The 22,961-nt window shown below is 37.7% G+C and overlaps 1 protein-coding gene across 1 annotated transcript in view; it reads left to right on the forward strand.

The window, feature by feature from the left end:
- Positions 1 to 22,961, forward strand: part of LOC136843884 (uncharacterized) — a 311,014-nt gene that overhangs the window by 261,361 nt on the left and 26,692 nt on the right. The window lies entirely within an intron of this gene.

The following is a 22,961-nucleotide window of genomic DNA, read 5'->3' on the forward strand; positions in this document are numbered from 1 at the left end:
TCATTGAGCTATATGTATGCTGGATTATTAACATTCACCATTCATTTACAATCTCCATAAACATTCACCAATCATTTGCCAGTTCGTAAATATTATTTCAGTGGACAGTTACTTAACCATTAACATTCACATTCATTTATCAGTTCATTGAGCAATATGTATGCTGGATTATTAACATTCACCATTCATTTACCAGTTCCATAAACATTAATATTCACCAATCATTTGCCAGTTCTTAAATATTATTTCAGTGGAGAGTTACTTAAACATTAACATTCACATTCATTTATCAGTTCATTGAGCAATATGTATTCTGGATTATTAACGTTCACCATTCATTTACCAGTTCCTTAAACATTAACATTCACCAATCATTTGCCAGTTCTTAAATATTATTTCATTGGACAGTTACTAAACATTAACATTCACATTCATTTATCAGTTCATTGAGCAATATGTATGCTGGATTATTAACATTCACCATTCATTTACCAATTCCATAAACTAACATTCACCAATCATTTGCTTGTTCTTAAATATAATTTCATTGGACAGTTACTTAAACATTAACATTCACATTCATTTATCAGTTATTTGAGCAAAATGTATGCTGGATTATTAACATTCACCATTCATTTACCAATTCCATATACATTAACATTCACCAATCATTTGCTTGTTCTTAAATATTATTTCATTGGACAGTTACGTAAACACTAACATTCACATTCATTTATCAGTTCATTGAGCAATATGTATGCTGGATTATTAACATTCACCGTTCATTTACCATTTCCATAAACATTAAAATTCACCAATCATTTGCCAGTTCTTAAATATTATTTCAGTGGACAGTTACTTAAACATTCACATTCATTTATCAGCTCATTGAGCAATATGTATGCTGGATTATTAACATTCACCATTCGTTTACCATTTCCATAAACATTAAAATTCACCAATCATTTGCCAGTTCTTAAATATTATTTCAGTGGGCAGTTACTTAAACATTAACATTGACATTCATTTATCAGTTCATTGAGCAATATGTTTGCTGGATTATTAACATTCACCATTCGTTTACAATCTCAATAAACATTAAAATTCACCAATAATTTGCCAGTTCTTAAATATTATTTCAGTGGACAGTTACTTAAACATTAACATTCACATTCAGTTCATTGAGCAAGATGTATGCTGGATTATTAACATTCACCATTCATTTACCAGTTCCATAAACATTAACATTCACCAATCATTTGCCAGTTCTTAAATATTATTTCAGTGGACAGTTACTTAAACATTAACATTCACATTCATGTATCAGTTAATTGAGCAATATGTATGCTGGATTTTTAACATTCACCATTCATTTACCATTTCCATAAACATTAACATTCACCAATCATTTGCCAGTTCTTAAATATTATTTCAGTGGAGAGTTACTTAAACATTAACATTCACATTTATTCATCAGTTCATTGGGCAATATATATGCTGGATTATTAACATTCACCATTCATTTACTATCTCCATAAACACTAAAATTCACCATGCATTTGCCAGTTCTTAAATATTTCAGTGGAGAGTTACTTAAACATTAACTTTCACATTCAGTTCATTGAGCAATATATATGCTGGATTATTAACAGTCACCATTCATTTACCAGTTCCATAAACATTAACATTCACCAATCATTTGCCAGTTCTTAAATATTATTTCATTGGACAGTTACTTAAACATTAACATTCACATTCATGTATCAGTTAATTGAGCAATGTGTGTGCTGGATTATTAACATTCACCATTCATTTACCAATTCCATAAACATTAACATTCACCAATCATTTGCCAGTTCTTAAATATTGTTTCAGTGGACAGTTACTTAAACATTAACATTCACATTCATTTATCCGTTCATTGGGCAATATATATGCTGGATTATTAACATTCACCATCCATTTACCATCTCCATAACCACTAACATTCACCAATCATTTGCCAGTTCTTAAATATTTCAGTGGAGAGTTACTTAAACATTAACTTTCACATTCAGTTCATTGAGCAAGATATATGCTGGATTATTAACATTCACCATTCATTTACCAGTTCCATAAACATTAACATTCACCAATCTTTTGCCAGTTCTTAAATATTATTTCAGTGGACAGTTACTTAAACATTAACATTTACATTCATTTTCAGTTCATTGAGCAATATGTATGCTGGATTATTAACATTCACCATTCATTTACCAGTTCCATAAACATTAACATTCACCAATCATTTGCCAGTTCTTTAATATTATTTCAGTGGAGAGTTACTTAAATATAAACATTCATATTCATTCATCAGTTCATTGAGCAGTATGTATGCTGGATTATTAACATTCACCATTCCTTTACCCGTTCAATGAACATTAACATTCACACTCATTTGCCAGTTCTTAAATATTGTTTCAGTGGACAGTTATTTAAACATTAACATTGACATTCATTTATCAGTTATTTGAGCAATGTGTATGCTGGATTATTAACATTCACCATCCATTTACCATCTCCATAAACATTAAAATTCACCAATCATTTGCCAGTTCTTAAATATTTCATTGTACAGTTACTTAAACATTAACATTCACATTCATTTATCAGTTCATTGAGCAATATGTATGCTGGATTATTAACATTCACCATTCATTTACAAGTTCCATAAACATTAATATTCACCAATCATTTGCCAGTTCTTAAATATTATTTCAGTGGAGAGTTACTTAAACATTAACATTCACATTCAATTATCAGTTCATTGAGCAATGTGTATATTGGATTATTAACATTCACCATTCATTTACCAAATCCATAAACATTAACATTCATCAATCATTTGCCAGTTCTTAAATATTATTAACCTTCACATTCATTCATCAGTTCATTGAACAATATATATTCTGGATTATTAATATTTATCTTTCATTGGACTGTTACTTAAACATTAACATTCACATTCATTTATCAGTTATTTGAGCAATTTGTATGCTGGATTATTAACACGTTCCTTAAACATTATTAACATTCACATTCATATATCAGTTCAGTGAGCAATATTGATGTTGGATTGTTAACAAACATTATTAACATTCACCATTCATTTACCACTTCCATAAACATTTTTAACATTCACCAATCATAAGCCAGTTCTTAAATATTATTAACATTCACATTCATATACGAGTTCATTGAGCATTGGATGCTGGATTATTACCATTCACCATTCATTTAGCAGAGCCTTTAACATTAAGTCATCGTTCACTACCAGTTTACTGAGCAATTTCAACGGGATTGTTAACATACATCATTCATTTATCAATTCATTGAACAATATAAATACTGGATTATTAACATTCATCATTCATTTATCAGTTCATCGAGCAATACGGATACTGGATTATTAACATTCACTATTCATATATCAGTTCATTGAGCATAATGATAAAGGACAAACATTCGCCATTCATTGCCATTTCACTCAACTTATCAGGGAAGGATTATCATCACCATTCATTCATAATTTCCTTTGAATTAAGTCTGACTAAAATGTGCAGGTCTCTGATCGTTCCTCTGAAAAGCAAACTGAAGGTTTCTAATACTAATTTGGCGTTCCGATACGGGATTCCTAATACAGTACTGTACTAGGGGGCTACAATACAGGTTTCTGACAAATTTAAGGTTCCACGTTACCTTTATCTTAGGTTCCACGTTACCTTTTATTTTAGGTTCCACGTTACCTTTTATTTTAGGTTCCACGTTACCTTTTATTTTAGGTTCCCCGTTACCTTTTAAGGTTCCGCATTACCTTCTTTTTTAGGTCCACATTACCTCTTTTTAGGTTCCGCATTACCTTTTTTTTTTTAGGTTCCACATTACCTTTTTTTAAGGTTCCACTTTACCTTTACTTTAGGTTCCACAATACCTTTTTTTAGGTTCCACATTACCTTTATTTTAGGTTCCACATTACCTTATGTCCCTTTTGATTGTTCCAACCAGATTTTCAAGGATGCATCTCTACCCCTCGTTCATTTCTTGAAGCTCTTCGCCTTTTGAATTCGTCAGCACAGTGGACCTTCTTCTTCCTCAGAAGTGAAAACTGCCTCTTCGAACTCTCGTTGACGAGTTTGAATACAAGTCACTCGGGAGATCCGATTCGGAATTACTCGCTTCCTAACCTAACGTTGTCACTGGTTATCAAAATCACAGGCGTTGCTCAGACGTTTGGCGACTGCCAATGGAGGTATAGAATGTTCATTGTTGTAGCTTCAGTTCTTCAGTAAATTATGGCTTTTTCCAATTGTGTTCTAATGTTCATTCCATGGCCTGCTTCAAAGTAATGAAAGCAAGTTGCCGGGATTGCCGATGGAATGGGGTGTCACTATCAGTCACTATCTGAACACTAATGGGGTGTCACTATCAGTCACTATCTGAACACTAAACAATTTGTTTCTTGTAAACAAAGGCAAGTTACAGTTACTGGGCTTTCACAGTCCCAAAAATCACGCCTCGGAAACACTTGAGCACTTTGATTATATATATAGTTATCAGCAGTTTTCAATAGCAGCCATTATAAAACCGTCACTCTCCACCCCCCAGCAATTTACCCCCAAAAGTTTGTAATTATCGCACACAGCCTTCACTGCTAGTCCCGACAATTACGCCTTGGAGTTGTCTTTTTAATCGCTGGGTTAACTTGTGTATCATCTGTTTCAACAGCAGCCCCTGTTAAAACCACATTTGCACCAAAGCCAGTCATTTTCCTACGGCCTTCACTATTTCACTCGTTTCTCACAATTGGTTGGCTACCCGTTTTACTATTTTTTTTTTTTTCTCTCCACCTCCTCCTACATTTTTGGGAGCATGCCGCTGACGCCACACAATTTACCGAAGACTGAAAGCGCTGTAGTAGTTTCAATCGCGTCACGAAACGTCCTGAAAAATTACTTTCTCAAGTCCTCAATGACATTCCAAAATCCTCCACTCGTCAGTGGAGCTGAGTTCGACAAACGCACTGCCTTGAACTTTTCAAACTCGACGCTTGCATTTCAAAGCGTTCGTGGTTTTCCACTTGTTCCTAGTGTTCTCTTTCATCACGAGGAGGCAAATAATCAATTTGAACCTTACTGGGATGTTCCATTTTACCGCTTCAATGAAGACATTTTCACCGGGTCTGGATTCTTTTTTCACCATGGCTAATAAAAAGAGGTTAAAATGATAGGATTTCTTTCGACACAGCACTGAGGGTATTTGAACCTTATTATTATTTGTTGTTATTGGTTCCAACACAGCCATGTCACAGCCATGCCACAGCCATGTAAATATTTGTACCGCATTACGATGATTTCTTTTAATACAGCAGTGGAAACATTTGAACCTTATTAAGGTGGTTTCTTTCAGCACAGCAGTGAAAATATTTGTGCCCCATTAGTATTCTCTGAATCGATACAGCACTGAAAATATCAAATTCTGGGACTTTAAAGATCTCTTTAAAATAATTAGAATATTTGAACCTTTGGAAATATTTTCAATTTGTTAATATTAACTTTTACAATATTTTCATCTTTTTTAGAATATTTCCCAACAGATGGCTAAAACAAATTTACTTTTTTTAAATATCAATCACCCAAATACATTTTGAAGCGGATTGAAATTTTGAATTTGGGCAAAGTTATCCGGTTATGAGGATTTGAGGATTACTCTTCTGTCAGAGGTCTCAAGACTGACTTCGGGATTTGGCTGTGTGTATTTCATTTCATTTCACTGCTTCCACAATGTCTTCGCTTAATTTTAAGGTTCTTCAAAGGTACATCAAATCCCATGCGCTTGCTTGTCTCCAGAGGGGTCCTCGATGGCTAAGTTTTTCTAAATTTTACAATTTTTTTTTTAGCCTCAGTCAAGATCAGACAGTCGCTGCTGTTAGGGAGACATGCTGCATTAACAGCGCGACAGTCATCCACTGAAACTGGGCCATGGCATTGTGGGAAAAAGACATTTATCACTTACATGACTGCACTGTCCTAACTAATTGTACTGTAGTTAGGGCAGTACAATTAATACATTCCGTGATAAACACAAGACTTAAGAAAAATAATGACTAGTCTGCCACGTAATTTTGGTGAAGCATCACTCGCCATAGATAAAACCAGCATAATAACCCAGTTCACACTCATGAGTCAACTATTTGACTGGACGTTACACAAGACAAATGTCAATAGTCATGCACACACACACACATACATACACAAATACTTGCGTCTAGCCGCAGCTCATTGGTAACTCGTCATGTGTGGGTTAACTAATCATCTAATGAGAAACTCAACTTTGGTAGAAGCATTATTTACGTCAGTACGGTGCAGGACGTTTACTGAAATAGTCAAAATGAATGATGGTCTGTAGCTGCCATTGAGGGTAACCCAGTGTCTAAAACACGACTCGTTAATCACACCCGTTTGTATGTATCTGGAAGGAAATTAGTTTTAGATTGTAAACCTTCGAAACTTGGATCCAAAACAACTTAGAAAAGGGAATTGCGGACATAAAGATCCATTATTTGCACATGTAGATGGTACATAGGTTAGGTAAATGAACTTTATATGCTAATTAATCCAAACCTACCTAAATAGCTTTACAGTCTACATCGATCGCCCTAAGTTTCAGACTCGGGAACTTAATGAAATTACCAACTGCTACTGCATAGACAGAACTTAATACATTACAATTTGTTGTTTTGATTAATGTGGTTGTTAATCTCAATAAACTGTAATTGGAAACCTTAAAAAAAAGGGCACAGTAAGGCACTAGGACGAGGAAACATTCCACGCTACGAATAGATAAGGCTAATGCTAAAGGACTTCCGCAAGACAACTTGACAAGGTACAGTTTGCACTTCCTGACCTAAGGGTGCCCACACAATCCTCGGCAGGTGCTCCTTGACCTTGAAAGCTGATGGGAGAGCCCGATGCATACTTTTGGCATTTCCAGGAGTAGCAATGACCAGGTAGCAACCAAAGGTGGCTGACCTGACTGAAGTAGAACATTAAGACAAATTAGAAAGTTACGACAAGGTAGGACAGTATGGCAGTGTAGAGCATTAAGTGAAAAGTTCTAACACTATTTTAAGACAGTAAAGGCAGGAGAAAGAAAGGCAGAGAGAGAGAGAAAGACGCCAACTGCAAAGGAATAGAAAGGACAGGAAAGTATGCTGTGAGAATAATTCCAGGGAAGAGTAAACATACCAGAGTGTCACGGGCTCAGTGACACTGAGGTATGTAAATGACTGAAGCAGATATCCTGAAGGATAGAAGAAGATTATTATGAGAGAGTAACTTTCCATAAGTAAAAGAATGAAAAGAATACGTAGGGGATAAATATTACGTAGGTATAGTGCTGTACAAAAGGGATACCAGTAAGTATGTCGAAAAGGCGAAAATGGAAACGTGACAAGATATAGGAGTTAAATTCAACAGTAGTAGCAATGAAAAATTAGGGAAATACTGAGTTTGAGAGCACAGGAAATAATCCAGTGTCTTAAAGGGATGGGAGTAAATGGTTAAAGATAGGAAAAGTCAGTGTGTTTAAGAGGATGCTGAGGAAGATTTGGGAATAAGGAAAAATATGAAGATGGAGAATTTACGAACGAAACGCATAGAGAAATGTAAGTTAAGAGGTTTAGGGAGGTGAGAGACAAGTATATAAACAAGATGACAGGAGAATTATAGGAGCTTTGAAGAATATTTATTTTTTTTTTTTTGTTTTTTTTTTCTGTTTTTCCTGACTACTAAAGCATTTCCCAACAATAAAATTTTCAGTAGCAAAATCATTGACAATTTTGAAAGAAAAATCAAGAGGAATAATAACAGAACAGAATAACAATTTACCAAAATGTATTTAAAGTAGTGCAGGATTAGCAAGTCTTAACTGGGGCCTATTCAGTGACATATTAGATAACACCCTAGCTTTAATTTTAAGAAATTAATTGTGATGAGGTTTTGACTTCCATATTGTGAAAATGAAAGCAGTCTTCACTTTGTGTAAATTACATGATTTATCTTAAGAGATCCTGATGAAATTTTTCAATTTGTAAATTTTAAAGTGTTATCAGGTTTGAAATTTAAACATTTTAAAAGTAAAAAAAATTTGGGTTAAAAGTTTTGAAATTAAAATAAAAAAAATATCAAGTTATAAAATAATATCCTGATTAAAAAACGCTGAAATTTAAACAATTTTGAAATTTATGAATATCGAGATTTAAAAAATATATAAACTTTGAAAAAAAATAAGTGTAAACAATTTCGAAGGTTAGGAAGTTTGAAGTTTGAGAACCCTCGTGATTAAAAAGTATGAGTTAAATAATTCTGAAGCTTGAATATTTTGATCGATTAAAGAATTCTGAAGTTTGAATATTTTGGTCGATTAAAGAATTCTGAAGTTTGAATATTTTGATCGGTTAAAGAATTCTGAAGTTTGAATATTTTGATCGATTAAAGAATTCTGAAGTTTCAATATTTTGTTCGATTAAAGAATTCTGAAGTTTGAATATTTTGATTGATTAAAGAATTCTGAAGTTGGAATATTTTGATCGCTTAAATAATTCTGAAGTTGGAATATTTTGATCGATTAAAGAATTCTGAAGTTTGAACATTTTGATCGAACTGAGTATTTTTTTAACATTTCGGCACGAAGCCCAGCACTGGGGCACTTTTGGAGCGGTTGGACAGCAAGATGGAAGAAAGGAAGTGGGAACGGAGGTAAAGTAAAAGGCCAAAAAAGTAGGTGCAGCTGGGGGCCGAAGGGACGCTGCAAAACCCCTTTAGTAATGCGTAGTGTGCACCACAAGAGGTGCACTGACAGCACTACCCCCCTACGGGGTTAAACATTTTGAAGTTCAAAAATTTATAGAATTTCATGGGTAAGTGACCTGTTGTGAAAAGAAGTTATAGTTCAAATTGCTGTTATTTGGCCTTACACTTTTTGAGCCGAGCATAGTGATTTCAAAAAGGCACAAAAGCTCCAAAACTATGAAGATGTTCGAATGAATTTCAGTGCTTTTCTGGGCTAACTTCAGTGTAACTCATGACTTATCCCATCTGCAAGATGTACTGAGATGGAATGAGACCCACCCACTCACCCACGGATAGATGGACATCCGTTGTCAGTCACCCAGTTATGGATAATCAACTTAATCACTGAGGTGTTGTCTATAGATTGCTTTTCATCACCGAACCGCTTTGCCGCCATTCAAAAGCGTTTTCGTTTACACCAATAGTAGCTGTAATGGAGACGGAATTACGTAGAAAGATAGAGAGAGGGAAGTCTAGAGCAAGATACATAGAGGGAAGTATATAAAAAGATACTGAGGGGGGGGGGGGTGACTATTGAACAAAATACTGAAAGGGAATTAATGAACAAGATACTGCGTTGACACTACTGAGCAAGACACTCTTAACAAAATCAGATGGTTATTGATCCAGGTATATCTGATGGCTACTGAAGTAGTTACTCTGACGCAATCAGCTGATAATTGAACAATTTACTTAGTACATTCAGTTGGTTATCGAACAATTTCCTGAACACAATCTGATGGTTACTGGGCAAGATGCTAAAATAGAATCATTTATTGCATGAGTTATTATCACCCAGTCAAATGGTTCATGAGCAATTTCCTTTACACAATCAGCTGGTGATTTAACAAAATTCTATAACAGAATCGGACGACTGATGAATAATTTACTTAACACAGTCTGATGGATACTCAAAATGTTACTGTACGGTTTTCCAGTTATATTATCAATATTAAAATAGATAAAATATTTAAGATTAAAATAGATAAAATATTTAAGGCAATTGTTGTACAGCAGTGCGCCAGACACAAAGCTGTTAGATATTTGTTGAAAGAACCGCCTTCATTATAGTGCATCTTTTGTGAAAATGAGCTACTTTACATGAGACAGTATGGCTCTGATGTGTGTAGCCAGGTTTGACTCTGCTTTCTCTAACCAGCTCTAACTTTTAGATTGCTATAAAACCTGCTGTTGTAATATGTTACTTTCATTTGCCTTAGGTAGCATAAGGGCCTAGGATGTAGCCTGGCTCTCTCTGTTAATGCAATATAGCTAGGAAAGCTTGTAGATGGATAAAGCTATAGATGGATTATAACCTATACTAGCATTTTCTTAAAACGCCTCCACAGCTAGTGGTAAACAGACTCTGAAATGATATCCTCCTAAGGCTGGCATTACTTTAGATAGATGTTGACTAAATGATATTGCTCTGTTACTGCTATTTTCAGCAAGAGAGCATCTGGTTATTATCATGCTGTGTTCACTGGCGTTCTTCTAAGATCGACGAGTATTTTCCCTAACTGCTGTTTGCCTAAGATTGCTATTTGTCAAGATGCAATTCTCCTTTATATTAGTGAAATTCGACTACGTAACTATTATCCTAGATTTTACTACACTGTCTGTTGCTGCCACTTTGCCTAAGATAACCACTGTTTTCAGCAACTTAAGATCTATTGGGCCTTCTGCCTCTCTTTCCACTTGCTGCTAATTATTCAAGATAGCTCGTTAAGCGAGTTGAAACGAAGCTTTTCCGCTGCTTTCTTATAATTCAGTTAACATGAGCATTCTCCTAGATATCGAGTAAGGTGTAACTATCTCTTGTTTTATTGGCATTTGCCTGAAATACACGAAGGAATCGTCCGTAGCAACGTTGTCTCCAACCACAGTGATCTGAAACTCAAAAAAGTGGATCAAGACGCCATATACAAGTTAGCGAGGTTGTCACGCAGAATAAATCGTCTTAGGATGCTTCTACCCTCATGACCTCCGGTGGAGTTTCCAAGGGCTCAAATCTACTACTATCAGCTAACGCAACCGATGACCTGTCGCTGCCGATCGAACTATTGGAAGCTGATTTTATTTTCAGGGGGATGGAGGTGATACTGTGAAGTCACTATTTTAAGAAGGTATCTGTTACCAGGCAGCTTGAAATCTGGCTGCCCTGGAAAGATCCTGTCACACGAAAATAAGCAGATGAAACTCTCCTTCCCACTAAATAAAATCCAAGGCCTTATGACTAGATCCCCTGAACATTGCCCACGTTTCATACCCACGCTAACATCATCAATATAATTGTATAATGTCTTAATCGTAATGGTAGAAAACAGCCTCTAATGCAATCATTATTCTATGCAAAATCTTATAATTACTATTCCGATACATGGTGACTCTCACATCATTACTTATATTTACATATATATATATCAATCTATTATTTATACATTTCAATCTATCATATATTTCATTTTATATTATCACTATATCGCTAACTATGCCCGAAAAGTATATTTCATATATGTCTATCGTTTGTTTTCTTTTTTCAACATTTTCTACATCTTTTTTTCTGTTTTTATCAGTATTTTCTGTTCATTGATACAAGGTGTCCCCACAACTGAAAAGGTTCTGCATAGTTCCTAATCAGCTGCAAAAGTGCTGTTGGTGGGCCCTGTGTGCATACACCTTCCACAACACAAAGTTGCTTCATATTGCTCACAGCTCCCATCAACAACCCATCGAGACACCCCACAGTCACAGCTTGACTTAATCCTAATTCTCCTATTGTTAATCTGTTTATTTTCAAGCAAAATCAGTCTTCTGTTTGCTTGTGTGTGCTATCACGGTGCTGCCTATGCAGATACCATCAAACTCACTAGGGCTAACTAGTCGCCCAAAGGCACAATTAAACTCACTAGGACTAACTAGTCCCCCAAAAGCACCATCAAAGTCACTAGGACTAACTAGTCCCTCAAAGGCACTTACAATCCGTGAGATAATCCTATTGCAAAATAAGTGTTGTGAAGAAACCCTACTGGAAAATGTTGGCAATTGTCTGAGTTGAAAAGATAAGTGTTGTGAAGCAATCCCTATTGAAAAAGTTGACACTTGTTTGAGCTGAAGTTCCTCCATAACTGCCAAAGATCAGGAATTTGAAGAAGTTCTGTAATCCTATGAATCAACAACCACCAAGGCATCGAGTTGTCGGTCATGCTGAGTTCGAGATTTTTGGAGACGCCACGAAAGGGGGAAGGGGGGGGGAAGCACCTAATTAAGTTTTATGTTTTGAATGACAACCTCTAATATATGACACCTCTGGCCATCTTTGTGAGCCGCTACGAAATTCGAGGTGGTTACCTCGGGATGTTTATCCAGCCATTTTTGTTAAATATATCAGCCTACTGTGCTGGTCATTGCTCATCGTTAATCATTATTTCTTAAAAGACACATCAACAAAAGTTTGACTTCAACAATATAAAAATGATGTTGAGAAGAGTCCAGAGAGAGAGAGAGAGAGAGAGAGAGAGAGAGAGAGAGAGAGAGAGAGAGAGAGAGAGAGAGAGAGAGACAGACTTGTAGTAATAAACCAAGGCTGTCGACGAAGGGCCTACGGCAAAAAATGACGAAAAGCATCTACTGGAAATGAGAAAAAAAATAGAAAAATACTTTACAATCGGAGTATTGTATTGTAAACTTTTAAAGTTAGATTTACATCATTCTGTAATTAGCATCCCAAGTTACATTTATTTCTCAGTATCCATAACTGGCGACTGTCCTGTATAAATAGTCATGAAAACACCTTTTTCGTTATTTCTTGTAAACTTCAGTTATTGATAAGCTGCAGTTTAATAGCGGTGTATTTTGTTTTTAATTACGTGAGATCATCCACCAGGCGCAAGGTACACTATAATTGTGCATTTTAATTACCAATTTGTTCATTGCAGATCATTAACAGACGATCCAAAAGCTAATTTATTGCTGACAGATTTTCCAAATAGATACTGAAAGTTATTAAGTACTAACAAGACAAAAGCGCAAACATTTTTTTATCCGCCAATCTGTTCAGAAACTGGGAAGTTACGATTTAAGCAACGGTATATATCTACGACATGCCAAATTCCTCTTCCTGGATTTTACGGGTGTTATCATCAAAGTCAGTCTGTGAGTTAACCAATATGTCACTTTCCTTCACAATCTCCCGTTTGATATTTTAATTTTCCCTCTTCTTACCGAGTGGAATCGACCGAGTCTTAAACCAAATCGAGCTGTTACTGGGTTACATTACCCCTCTTAGGCAGTCATTCATAGGTAAGTTATAAATCCTTGTTGAATCAGTCGATGGTGATCTTTCGTCGGTCTGTCAGCTGTCACTCAGTTGTCAGTCAAAGTCTGCCAGTTAATGAATTCCTCAGTTGTCAGTCCAAGTCTGCCAGTTAATGAATTCCTCATTTGTCAGTCCAAGTCTGTCATTTAATGAATTCCTCAATTGTCAGTCCAAGTCTATCAGTTAATAAATTGCTCAATTGTCAAAGTCTGCCAGTTAATGAATTCCTCAATTGTCAGTCCAAGTCTGTAATTTAATGAATTCCTCAATTGTCAGTCAAAGTCTGTCAGTTAATTAATTCCTCAATTGTCAGTCTAAGTCTGTCATTTAATGAATTCCTCAGTTGTCAGTCCAAGTCTATCAGTTAATAAATTGCTCAATTGTCAATCAAAGTCTGCCAGTTAATGAATTCCTCAATTGTCAGTCCAAGTCTGTCATTTAATGAATTCCTCAGTTGTCAGTCCAAGTCTGTCAGTTAATGAATTCCTCAATTGTCAGTCCAAGTCTGTCATTTAATGAATTCCTTAATTGTCAGTCAAAGTCTGTCAGTTAATTAATTCCTCAATTGTCAGTCAAAGTCTGCCAGTTAATGAATTCCTCAATTGTCAGTCCAAGTCTATCAGTTAATAAATTGCTCAATTGTCAATCAAAGTCTGCCAGTTAATGAATTCCTCAATTGTCAGTCCAAGTCTGTCATTTAATGAATTCCTCAGTTGTCAGTCAAAGTCTGTCAGTTAATGAATTCCTCAATTGTCAGTCGAAGTCTGTCATTTAATGAATTCCTCAATTGTCAGTCAAAGTCTGTCAGTTAATGAATTCCTCAATTGTCAGTCTAAGTCTGCCAGTTAATGAATTCCTCAGTTGTCAGTCCAAGTATGTCAGTTAATGAATTACTCAGTTGTCGTTCAGCTGTCGTTCATTGGGCCAGGATTTTCTTCTTAGGGCAGACGGTTAAATTATTTTTTTTAATGAAATATCTAGAGAATTAGTCTCTTAGCTATAATTAGCTATAATTTGTTTCAAGTCAATACATCATTCAGTCAGTTAGCAGATCTGTCTGTCTGTCTGTGTACGTGTCATGAGAACAAAAAAAAAGTCCTCAGAAATTCAGGGGGTCTTGATGTAAATATTTCATTTTGGAAAAATATATCCAAATACAGTCTTCATTTTTATCTACCTCTAGAGGAAAAAATAAAGTGACTTTTATCTGCCTCTAGGGAAAAGAAAATAAAGTGATATTCTAAGAACAATCTTTGGAATTCTAAGCAACATTGTTTGAGAGTCGTACCGTGCCACAAGCTCTCGAATGGTACATAAAGAAGGGAAGTTCCCTGTCTATGCCATTCATACACAATACCACAAAACACTATCTGTCCTCAAGTACTCTCGAGCGTAACATAATAATACTGTAGGCGGTCTTGTCATGGGAAATGCATGTTAGTTTTAGATTCACACACAGTGTTAAATAGAATTAAATCTATATGTACAGTTGATTGCTTTGGTGATTTTAACTCCTGATTCACTAATTCTATAGACCTTACTTCTATATTTTGGGAACTTAACTTTTGGTGACAGAATCTGTGGCATCGTCAAATTAATTTTTGGTAAACGCTTAAGCATCCTTACCCTAACTTTTTGGTGAGGATAAGGTTTAAAAGTGTCCTGTTGTATGCATCTATGTAATTGTGATTTGATGTTAAGACACAATTACTGCACTGAACTGGACAAACACTTACGTCTACGTTACTAATTGAGCATGAAACTGTAGCACCTTTCTTGAGAGTCCAGTTGAGCAAATTCTTAGAAACACAATACAGCACACACACATAGAAAATGAATGGAAACACTTAAAATGATGAGTAAATGAAGCGCAAGTCCTACCATCTAGCTACACCTTAGGGATGTGCAGCTAGGGAACAATGACGATGTTACAAGCATAAAAGCATCAATACATTAAACAAATGAAAGTAGTATACCAAGAATTACTGGAGGTTCTAATGGTGCATGAAATTAGTGCCTCTTTTCTTGATAGACAACTCTTAACATAATAAAGGATCAAGATATGCATATATATATATATAAATAAATAAATAAATAAACAAACATTTACAGCACATAGACGAGGGCAAATAAAAGAAAAAAAATATACAGCACATGGACAAAGGAAAAATATACACAACATTTTAGCTTCACCAGAACAAATATTGACATGAATCACCCGAGTTATTATGCTGATCAAGGCTCTACAGTTTACGAAGTAGACCATCAAAGGGATACTTTAGAATATTCATTACTGGTGCATGAAAGTAACAAACCCCCTTTGATGGGCCACTGACAATCACAGGTTGACATTAAGTAACTTTCTTTAAAAAAATTCTTGTTGACACATTGGTAATGTATGAACAAGTATCTCTGAAAACAAAGTCATCTAAAAGTAATGATATGTACAGCAGTACTGCCATCCTTTCTTTCACCATTCCATGTGACGCATCGCCAAATTACAGTACTGACGACACATGAAAGGCACGAATAGATACCATGAGATACACCAATGTCCTCCCTCTCTCTTTCTCTCCAGGTATAAGAACGAGAGAGATAGAAATCGTCAGCGGCAGGTATATCAAGGTGCTTTTCGTTATCCAAAGGATGGCAGGCAATTGCAACAAAGTGTCCCAGTTTAACCAATTTGTCAGGTTTAAAAAAAAAAAAAAACATTTACATAGAAAACTTGACAAAGCTTAAGCTGTGAAGTGAACGCGTTAAAGCTGTGTCACTGTAACAGCTTCCGTTGGGGTTTTTGAAATCAGGAAGTCTTTATAGAACTGCACGCTTGCATAAGCCATGTCAAGTTCCTTATCAGTGGAAAAAGTGAGCGTGCATTGATCCCCCAGGGTATAGGAATCCTTAAGGGTTCCTCCCAATTTCCTTGAAATTTTCATTGAAATTCTTGAAACCATCTCTTTAAAATATTCATGCGCTTCTTCAGACTTCCTAACAAACTTCTCTCTCTCTTTTTTTTTATTTTTTTTTTTAATGAAACTGTTATAGATTTACCTTCAAAGTTGTCCTTTACTTTCACTTCATTGATGAAAATAAACCGAAGGTTTTTTGTTGCACCATTGTCTAGTCCTACTTGCTAGAAATGTTTGTACCTGTCAGAATATTATCGTAATAATAACATTCCTTTCACCTGTTTTGAGCTTCCCATGGAAACCTCGTTCGGATGCCACAGTTCCCATTCCTATTCCACGGTCATTTCTTTTCGCACCCGGCCTCCACCGCAGAAGTTTTCCAACCTAATTTCCACCCACCACAATAAGCAGTTTTCCTACTCATCTTTCATCGCAATAGGTAACCTCTCTCCCGAAACACAGTGTTACTCAGGAAACACAGTCTCCCAAAAAACAATGTTTTCCCAAGCCAAAGTGCTCCCTCCAACGCAGGAATGTCCTTGCCTCTTCTTAACTGCTGTTAGTTAGTTAGTAAATTAGCTGTTTCACTACTTATCCCTTCTCCTACTTCATATCATTGCATCATCCACAATTTTTATTCTGCCTCCTTCATTCCTCTCTAGGAATTCTCCTAAACAGTTGTCATCCGGAGGAATTGTTTTCCTCCATATCCTTCACCATTCAGTATCTCAAGCCTTCGCCGCAGACTTGTCTGTTTCCACAACTATGTTACCAAGCCTTCACCAGAGTTTAGTCAGGTACCTGCCATCTAGTCAGTGTTAGTCTTCCTGCACATTCTGAAACACACTTCATAGCTTTCCTTGGCATCCCCTCCACCATATATGATAGCAAAAATGTTAGTTTCCTACATAGCCTTCATAATGCATTCCAGTTTTTGCCCTTCACTAACGTCATTGGTTCCTACTCATCCTACACTAAAAGAGATCTTCCCCTCCACCAGTGTTAGCAGTTCCTACTCAAGCCTTCACCGAAAGATGTCTTGCCCTCCACCAATGTCCGTATTTTTTTTTCAGTTTAGTTTTTCAAGTCTTTTATGGTAGCAAATTGAGTGTTACGATTGTTAATTGGGTTAATGATTTAGTATCCCCTCATGTTTTTTTTGTTTTTATTTAACCGATGATATAGGCTCTAAAGTTACAGTGTACGGTTACTGTGGCTTTGTGGAATGAGCTGAAATTTTCGCACAGAGCAATACTTCAGGTTTCTTTTGTATGAGAGCTCAAAAAAGGACTGTGAAGCGCCCACTACTTTTCGTGATCACTTCCTCTTTATTTATTTACTTTCTTTTTTTTTTTAGATTTTTTATGTGGTAAACTGTTATGGAGAGTTCTAGGCCAATTTTATTTAACAGATATCGTTCATAGCGGCATTTTATTTGTGTGCTTTTTGTGCCTCTTAATTTTTTTTTTTATTCGCCACCTTTTTTGTACCCAATTTCAGAAATGACATAAAAGCAATACACAAAAGATATCACAGAGAGTCACATGTTAAAAATTTAAAACTTGCAATCACAGTCAGCTTTATCTATAACTTGCAAAATGTCTCTGTGAAGTGCTCGTAAAACAAGTATGTCTCCTCAACAAAGTCTTCCAAAATAAAGTCCCATTGTGACCACCAGAACCCATTTCAGGATGTCAAAAAGTCCCAATGTGACACCTAGAGCCCACTTCAGGATGTCAAAAAGTCCCAATGTGACACCCAGAGCCCACTTCAGGATGTCAAAAAGTCCCAATGTGACACCTAGAGCCCCCGTCAGGATGTCAAAAAAGTTCCAATGTGACACCCAGATCCCACTTCAGGATGTCAAAAAAGTCCCAATGTGACAACCAGAGCCCAGTTCTGGATGTCAGAATAAAGTCCCAATGTGACACCCAGAGCCCACTTCTGAATGTCCAGATAGTCCCTATGTAACACATAGAGCCAACTTCTAGATGTCAAAATAAAGTGTCAGTGTGACATTCAGGGCCCACTTCTGGATGTCAAAATAAAGTCCCAATGTGACACACAGCCCACTTCTAGAGGTCAAAAATCAGTTCCCAATGTGACATCCAGAGCCCATTTTTAGAAGTCAAAACAAAGTCCAAATGTGACACCTAAACCCACTTCTGGATGTCAAAATAAAGTCGCTATGTGACACCCAGAGCCAACTTCTGAATGTGCAAATAGTCCCTATGTAACACCCAGAGCCCACTTCTGGATGTCAAAATAAAATCCAATGTGACACCCAGAGCCCACTTCTAGATGCCAAAATTAAGTGGAAACGTGACACCCAGATCCCACCTATATATGTCAAAATAAAGTCTATGTGCTACCCAGAGCCCGCTTCTGGATGGCAAAAAAGCTCTTATGTGACGCCCAGAGCCCACTTCTAGATGTCAAGATAAAGTCCCAATGTGACATCCAGAGCCCATTTTTAGAAACCAAAACAAAGTCCCAGTGTGACACCCAGAGCCCACTTCTAGATGTCAAAATAAAGTGCCAATGTGACACCCAGACCCAACTTCTGGATGTCAACATAATGCCCCTATGTGACACCCAGAGCCCACTTCTAGATGTCAAAATAAAGTGCCAGTGTGACACCCAAAGCCCACTTCTCGACGTCAACATAAAACCCCCATGTGACACCCACACCCACTTCTAGATGTCAAAATAAAGTGCCAATGTGATTCCCAGAGCCCATTGACAGACGTCAACACAAAATCCCCATGTAACACCCGGAGCCTACTTCTAGATGTCAACATAAAGTCCCAGTGTTACACCCACAGCCCAATTCTAGATGTCAAAATAAAGTCCCAGTGTGATACCAAGAGCCCACTTCTGCATATCAAAATAAAGTCCTAATGTGACACCCAGGACCCACTTCTAGATGTCAAAATAAATTCCCAATGTGACACCCAGGGCCCATTTCTAGATGGCAATGTAAACTCCCTATGTGACACCCAAAGTCCACTTCTGGATGTCAAAATAAAGTCCCAGTGTGACACTTAGAGCCTATTCTAGATGTCAAAATAAAGCCCAATGTGACACCCAGAGCCCACTTCTAGATGCCAAAATTAAGTGCAAACGTGACACCCAAATCCCACCTATATATGTCAAAATAAAGTCTATGTGCTACCCAGAGCCCGCTTCTGGATGGCAAAAAAGCTCTATGTGACGCCCAGAGCCCACTTCTAGATGTCAAGATAAAGTCCCAATGTGACATCCAGAGCCCATTTTAGAAGCCAAAACAAAGTCCCAGTGTGACACCCAGAGCCCACTTCTAGATGTCAAAATAAAGTGCCAATGTGACACCCAGACCCAACTTCTGGATGTCAACATAATGCCCCCTATGTGACACCCAGAGCCCACTTCTAGATGTCAAAATAAAGTGCCAGTGTGACACCCAAAGCCCACTTCTCGACGTCAACATAAAACCCCATGTGACACCCACACCCACTTCTAGATGTCAAAATAAAGTGCCAATGTGATTCCCAGAGCCCATTGACAGACGTCAACACAAAATCCCCATGTAACACCCGGAGCCTACTTCTAGATGTCAACATAAAGTCCCAGTGTTACACCCACAGCCCAATTCTAGATGTCAAAATAAAGTCCCAGTGTGATACCAAGAGCCCACTTCTGCATATCAAAATAAAGTCCTAATGTGACACCCAGGACCCACTTCTAGATGTCAAAATAAATTCCCAATGTGACACCCAGGGCCCACTTCTAGATGGCAATGTAAACTCCTATGTGACACCCAAAGTCCACTTCTGGATGTCAAAATAAAGTCCCAGTGTGACACTTAGAGCCTATTCTAGATGTCAAAATAAAGTCCAATGTGACACCCAGAGCCCACTTCTAGATGCCAAAATTAAGTGCAAACGTGACACCCAAATCCCGCCTATATATGTCAAAATAAAGTCTATGTGCTACCCAGAGCCCGCTTCTGGATGGCAAAAAAGCTCTATGTGACGCCCAGAGCCCACTTCTAGATGTCAAGATAAAGTCCCAATGTGACATCCAGAGCCCATTTTTAGAAGCCAAAACAAAGTCCCAGTGTGACACCCAGAGCCCACTTCTAGATGTCAAAATAAAGTGCCAATGTGACACCCAGACCCAACTTCTGGATGTCAACATAATGCCCCTATGTGACACCCAGAGCCCACTTCTAGATGTCAAAATAAAGTGCCAGTGTGACACCCAAAGCCCACTTCTCGACGTCAACATAAAACCCCCATGTGACACCCACACCCACTTCTAGATGTCAAAATAAAGTGCCAATGTGATTCCCAGAGCCCATTTACAGACGTCAACACAAAATCCCCATGTAACACCCGGAGCCTACTTCTAGATGTCAACATAAAGTCCCAGTGTTACACCCACAGCCCAATTCTAGATGTCTAAATAAAGTCCCAGTGTGATACCAAGAGCCCACTTCTGCATATCAAAATAAAGTCCTAATGTGACACCCAGGACCCACTTCTAGATGTCAAAATAAATTCCCAATGTGACACCCAGGGCCCACTTCTAGATGGCAATGTAAACTCCCCATGTGACACCCAAAGTCCACTTCTGGATGTCAAAATAAAGTCCCAATGTGACACCTAGAGCCTATTCTAGATGTCAAAATAAAGTCCAATGTGACACCCAGCGCCCACTTCTAGATGCCAAAATTAAGTGCAAACGTGACACCCAGATCCCACCTATAGATGTCAAAGTAAAGTCTATGTGCTACCCAAAGCCCGCTTCTGGATGGCAAAAAAGCTCTATGTGACGGCCAGAGCCCACTTCTAGATGTCAAGATAGTATTAATATGACACCCAGAACCCACTAATAAATGTCAAAATGAAGTCTCAATGTGACACCCAGAGCCCACTTCTAGATGTTAAAATGAAGTCCCAATGTGATATCCAGAGCCCATTTTTAGAAGCCAAAACAAAGTCCCAATGTGACACCCAGAGCCCACTTCTAGATGTCAAAATAAAGTGCCAATGTGACATCCAGAGCCCATTTTTAGAAGCCAAAACAAAGTCCCAATGTGACACCCAGAGCCCACTTCTAGATGTCAAAATAAAGTGCCAATGTGACACCCAGACCCAACTTCTGGATGTCAACATAATGCCCTCTATGTGACACCCAGAGCCCACTTCTAGATGTCAAAAAAGTAAAGTGCCAGTGTGACACCCAAAGCCCACTTCTCGACGTCAACATAAAACCCCATGTGACACCCACACCCACTTCTAGATGTCAAAATAAAGTGCCAATGTGATTCCCAGAGCCCATTTACAGACGTCAACACAAAATCCCCATGTAACACCCGGAGCCTACTTCTAGATGTCAACATAAAGTCCCAGTGTTACACCCACAGCCCAATTCTAGATGTCAAAATAAAGTCCCAGTGTGATACCAAGAGCCCACTTCTGCATATCAAAATAAAGTCCCAATGTGACACCCAGGACCCACTTCTAGATGTCAAAATAAATTCCCAATGTGACACCCAGGGCCCACTTCTAGATGGCAATGTAAACTCCCCATGTGACACCCAAAGTCCACTTCTGGATGTCAAAATAAAGTCCCAGTGTGACACTTAGAGCCTATTCTAGATGTCAAAATAAAGTCCAATGTGACACCCAGAGCCCACTTCTAGATGCCAAAATTAAGTGCAAACGTGACACCCAGATCCCACCTATATATGTCAAAATAAAGTCTATGTGCTACCCAGAGCCCGCTTCTGGATGGCAAAAAAGCTCTATGTGACGCCCAGAGCCCACTTCTAGATGTCAAGATAAAGTCCCAATGTGACATCCAGAGCCCATTTTTAGAAGCCAAAACAAAGTCCCAGTGTGACACCCAAAGCCCACTTCTCGACGTCAACATAAAACCCCCATGTGACACCCACACCCACTTCTAGATGTCAAAATAAAGTGCCAATGTGATTCCCAGAGCCCATTTACAGACGTCAACACAAAATCCCCATGTAACACCCGGAGCCTACTTCTAGATGTCAACATAAAGTCCCAGTGTTACACCCACAGCCCAATTCTAGATGTCAAAATAAAGTCCCAGTGTGATACCAAGAGCCCACTTCTGCATATCAAAATAAAGTCCTAATGTGACACCCAGGACCCACTTCTAGATGTCAAAATAAATTCCCAATGTGACACCCAGGGCCCACTTCTAGATGGCAATGTAAACTCCCCATGTGACACCCAAAGTCCACTTCTGGATGTCAAAATAAAGTCCCAGTGTGACACTTAGAGCCTATTCTAGATGTCAAAATAAAGTCCAATGTGACACCCAGAGCCCACTTCTAGATGCCAAAATTAAGTGCAAACGTGACACCCAGATCCCACCTATATATGTCAAAATAAAGTCTATGTGCTACCCAGAGCCCGCTTCTGGATGGCAAAAAAGCTCTATGTGACGCCCAGAGCCCACTTCTAGATGTCAAGATAAAGTCCCAATGTGACATCCAGAGCCCATTTTTAGAAGCCAAAACAAAGTCCCAAGTCAGTGTGACACCCAGAGCCCACTTCTAGATGTCAAAATAAAGTGCCAATGTGACACCCAGACCCAACTTCTGGATGTCAACATAATGCCCCCCATGTGACACCCAGAGCCCACTTCTAGATGTCAAAATAAAGTGCCAGTGTGACACCCAAAGCCCACTTCTCGACGTCAACATAAAACCCCATGTGACACCCACACCCACTTCTAGATGTCAAAATAAAGTGCCAATGTGATTCCCAGAGCCCATTGACAGACGTCAACACAAAATCCCCATGTAACACCCGGAGCCTA

This window comes from Macrobrachium rosenbergii, chromosome 12 (genome assembly GCF_040412425.1).
Source record: "Macrobrachium rosenbergii isolate ZJJX-2024 chromosome 12, ASM4041242v1, whole genome shotgun sequence".
NCBI classification, from domain to species: domain Eukaryota; kingdom Metazoa; phylum Arthropoda; class Malacostraca; order Decapoda; family Palaemonidae; genus Macrobrachium; species Macrobrachium rosenbergii.